This window comes from Oryzias melastigma, linkage group LG19 (assembly GCF_002922805.2).
Source record: "Oryzias melastigma strain HK-1 linkage group LG19, ASM292280v2, whole genome shotgun sequence".
Taxonomy (NCBI): domain Eukaryota; kingdom Metazoa; phylum Chordata; class Actinopteri; order Beloniformes; family Adrianichthyidae; genus Oryzias; species Oryzias melastigma.
In genome coordinates, this window is record NC_050530.1 from 22,632,078 (window position 1) to 22,637,024 (window position 4,947).

At 37.2% G+C, this 4,947-nt stretch overlaps 1 long non-coding RNA gene across 1 annotated transcript in view; it reads left to right on the top strand.

Annotated features, from left to right (window-relative positions):
- LOC112154187 overlaps positions 1–1,367 on the top strand; it is a 3,094-nt gene extending 1,727 nt beyond the window's left edge. The window contains exons 2-3 of the long non-coding RNA XR_004949725.1: positions 215–307; positions 780–1,367. This is a non-coding gene — a long non-coding RNA (uncharacterized LOC112154187). The remainder of the gene's footprint in view (positions 1–214; positions 308–779) is intronic.
- Positions 1,368–4,947: the final 3,580 nt, after the last annotated feature.

Here is a 4,947-nt window from a genome sequence, read left to right on the forward strand (position 1 = left end):
CAATTTCAGCATCTTCAGCAGCCAAATTCAGCTTACAGCATTCATACTAGCATTATTGCAGGTACTGCTATAGTTCATAGTTATGATAAAATTACAGTTTTAAAGTTTTAAAAATGTAGTTTTAGAGTAAATTCAGTAAACCCGCGACTTCAGGTGTGTTCAGTTTGACACACCTGATGTACATCTTTTTTTTCCTTCCATTTTTGTTGCACAGGTAATGTTATGGTCTGTACGCTACCGTGGGAGCTTTCAGTTGTGGTTGATGGGAAGAGGGGCGGAGTTGTCCAGTGTCAACCACAACTCAGAGGTGAATTTCTAATGAACTACTGCCACCCTGCAGAATAGAAAATGACACAAGTTTTAGATTTTGGCAAAAAACTGTATAATTATAATTTAAAAAAACTGAGGATGCTGTTTAAATCGCTCAGAAGATGATCGGAGTGGGACTTTCTTTTTGGAGATTGAGAATCTGACACAAAAGGTGTGGAAGCTGCAGGCTGACAGAAGGACCATAACCCGCTCTTATCCTCCATGCATGTAGCGGCGTGATGAGCACATTGTTACCATGGAGTGTTTGTGGCAGGGCAGGCGCTCCTAATGATGCGGGCCGAAAGAGCACCAGCACAGATCAGAGAGGAGGCAGCCAGAGAACGCAGAAAAAAACATTAAAGAAGTGAAATTAGGCATTCCTCCGTTCACGCAGAGCGAACATTTAGTCACAGGTTTGAAACTGCAGACGCTGGGAAATCAGGTTTTTCTTAGCCGCATTGCTTTTTCAGAAACCCATTCTTCAGCACAAGACAAGCCTGTGGATGCATCGGAGCGGAAAGACTGAGCCCAACACAAGAATTACCAGACGTCTGCAGAATTTCAGCCTCATCACAACCAGTCTGAGAGCCACGACTTCCTCTTCTCCAACCGTTTCTGTGATGTTAGAGGAAAAAAACCCTGAAAGTGTAAAGAGAAAGCACTAATATGTATGCAAGTCTCATGTATTTGTGTAGTTTCAGAAGTCTAATACATCCATTAGCTGCTTCTTTGAGTTCTGACCCATTCCATGCTCACCTGTTGTCTGTGATACTCCAATGTTTTCAGGCTGTGACCCATTTCAGCTACCGTACTCTTCTGACCCGAAGCATCACCGTCTGTCTGCTGTTGAATCGACATGCTCCCAAATGTAACACAAATGTAAGAACTTATCATAAAGACCACGAAATCGGGTTGCTGCACTTTTCATTTCATGCAGGATGATGGTTTTCCTCAACTTTGAAGGTTTTCTGTCATTTTGTTGGTGCCTTTTTGGTTTTACTGTAATAAAAATAATGTTTGTGAGAACATCTCCAATGTTTTTTGGGTCATTTATTGAGGTTATCCTCATCTTCCCCACTACTGTAGAGCCTACATCTCCTCACTTCCCACAGTGTTTTATATGCCATAATTTGTTTAATTCAATTAGCATTAAAGTGATGTTTGGCTAATTTGGCTGTATTGGAATTGATCTGGAGAATAAATAAATATTGGTGTGTAGCAGCTTATGAGTTTATGAATTAAACTTTGATATCTTTCATTTAAAAAACGTGTCAAGGTCAGGGCCCGGGGGCCGGATCCGGCCCTCCAGATAACTTTATTTTATTGTTATTAATAGCTCGATGTTATCTTGCGCTTATTTCTAATTTTTATAATTTTGACAAAATGTATTTTTATGGAGAGTAAAATATTGAAGTTATTTAGGGTTTAAGTTGATTTATTCTGGAATAATATTCCTGCCTTTTTATTATTCAGAATTATGTTTAAAAAAATTACAGTTTTAAAGTTTTAAAAATTTTAATTCTGCTGCTTTTTGGACTATTTTGGAGTTGAACTAATATTTTAGCTACAATCTGTTTTGGCTAATTTTTTTTAAGCTAATTTGGCATTTAGCTAATATTTTAGCTGGCTATTAGCTTCAGAGTTTTCAGCTAGCATCTTCAGCGGCCAAATTCAGCTTACAGCATTCAGAAAACAAAATGCCAATACAGCTAGTATGTATTAGTCTAACTCTAAAACAGCCTAAAAAACTTGAAAAAAAGGCTGAATTAGCCAAAACAGCTAGCGTGTAGCTGAAACATTAGCTAAACTCCAAAACAGCCTAAAAAATCGTAGTAAATGCCATAATAGTCTTTGACACGTGTGCTCTAGAACTTGTTTCAAACACACATGGACGTGTTAGCTGTGTTAGCATTTTCACAATAGCTGTAACTCCCAACAATGTTTGCGACACACACAAAAAACAGACTGATATCGCTAAAACAAACGTTACTGTGACTATACTCACTACCAACCTAGTTAGTAACACGTAAAAAGATTTCCATCTGAAACTGCTACAGATTAGCCATGCTAGCATCTTTACAACACCTATAACTCCCAACTTTTAGTTACACGTAAAAAAAAAAAAATCTCTGACACCGCTACAAATTAGCCATGCTAGCATATTTACAACACCTGTAAACATAGTCCGACACCGCTAACGTTAGCTGCGTAAGCATATTCACAATAGTACCCAACCTTGGCTCGTTTTTGGTATCCATTTTGGCAAGATGCCCCGCCCACCTACTTTTTGCCTTTTCTGCTGTGTTTATCACAAACCCACAGCAGCATTCCTCCCAGTGCACAGAGATTTCTTCTGATTTTTTAAATCTCCTAGGATTTTTAGTTTTATAAAAGATAAAATACTACAATTTAACAATGAGAAGCTTTATGTTCTAAAAGAGTTGCTCATTGTCTCACTTAGTTTTTCTCCTACTAGCAACTCTTTATGAAACTTCAAGCTCTTAGAAGAAAACATACTGTGTTTTTCAATTTGGGGAAAACGAGAATCTGTATTAATCCAAGTATTATTGGGTTCTGTTCCCTCTTGTTGTTCATTTTCCTACTCTAAACATGTTTATTGGAATACTGTAAATATGAAATAAGAAAAAGGGGAAAACAATTGCATCCCAGTTTTTTCACTGTTCTATTCATACATTCTTCTTTTAAACATGAGTACAAATTTTGATTCATATATAGATCTGAATAATAAAGTCCAGGAATAACTAAGAAAAAGCTGAGTAAAGAGTTTGAAAGTGATTCTCCCAAAGCACTTAAATGTGAAAAATATTGTAGAAGAAGAGTGTGGTCCTGTGAGGTGGAGAGTTCAAGGAACAAATGAAGGTGCTATTAACTCTTTTCATCTGTTACAAGGTTTTTACCTTTGTGTCACTGTCTTTTATTTTTTATTTAGTTTCAAAGCTAAACTAGAAAAAGAAAATTAAAACATCTCAGCTGATTCTGCTGCCCTCAAGTGTTCAAATAAAATCCTCCAAAGGATCCGTCTTTCTGTGTTGCAGCTTCAGGACGATCCTGTGAGTAATCAGGACGCTGCTGCTCATTAAGAAAAGATTAAAAAGAGAGTGTTTTACAGTAAGACACATTAAGACAGACTGCACATCATTTACAGGCCAGCTGGTTAGCTCTCTGCATGGGTTGGCTCTGACAAACCCCTGCATCTGAACTGGAAACTCCTCTCTGCACATCGGGAGGTAGAAAGCAGCTAATTGCAGCTGCTGTGAGCCACATGTCCGTGATGACCTTCCCTGTTCGCCTCCAAATAAAAGCTAATTTGCCAAATTGCTCACGTGCACACGGGGCCAGACTGAGAATAAAATGGATCACTTTGTGTCACTGTGGGAACTTTATGATTTCTCGTGTTTATTTGGCCTCACTTTGCTCAAGTGTAAACTCACAGGTTTATTGATTTTCGCTTATTAAAAAAGTCACAAATGTAATAAAAACTAATATGATTTTAGATAAAGTTGACAGTAGATTCCTTCATTTACAATCAATTACACTTTTAGGCTAAAAGCCAAAAATAGTTACACCACTAAAACCAGTTATGAACACATAGATGATTGAACATTTTCAGCACTGAATTCTTCCCCACCTACAGCTTCTTCGTACCCCTACATTTAGTCCTCCAAGCGGAAAGATATGGAAAAAATAGTGTCTTCAAATTTGGACGTTCCTGCTGTTTGATGACATCATCAATAGTTGCCAGTCAAATACGTTAACATGTGGCTGTCAGTGCTCAGAAAATCAACATCAGTTTTATATCAGTAAAAAGTCAAGCAAAAACAAAAAGTAATTGACAATTCTGACAGTTAACGCGTTAACACAGATAGAAAAAAAAGATAACGGATTAATATTTTTTAATGCCGTCCTGCTGTGCAGCTGTGAGATCAGCGTAATAAAACTCTGTTTAAAATAAATTTTTGTATATTCTGTGGTTGAGATTTTATTTAATTAAAGAGATAATATGGCATTTATCTATAGTTTTTCGAGAAATGCAATCTTTTATTTTAAATAACGAGGTGGAAGATGAACGTCAATCCAACGGCTGTAATGCAGAGTGAAAGATCCACTGTGGGGGGCGGAGCCAAACAGAGCTGTCTGCTTTTACAAACTCAACAAGATTGGCGGTGCTAGCATATTTACAATGCCTAAAACTCCCAACCTTGCTAGCAAAACATAAAAAAAATAAATACAAATTCTGTCCAGCATCGCTACAGATTAGCAGTCCTCGCATATTTACAATACCTATAACTCCCAACGCTGTTAGTAACTTGTAAAAAAAAAAAACAATAATAATCTGTCTGACACCGCTACAGATTAGCTGTGCTAGCATCTTTACAATACCTATACTATGATCTTGTCAATTTATTACGGAGTTCTCCACCGTGTCCCGTACAGGTTTGACCATTTTTCATATTATCCACCTGTAAGGTCAGTTGTGACAACAAACATTTGTGCTTTCATACTATTAGAGACAGAAAAATCAACTGCAATTAGGGGAATTTGCATATCTTCATCTTCAAAAACACCAGAAAAGGTCTAATTAACAAAAACTCTGTTATGAGCTTTTTTTTAACCCTT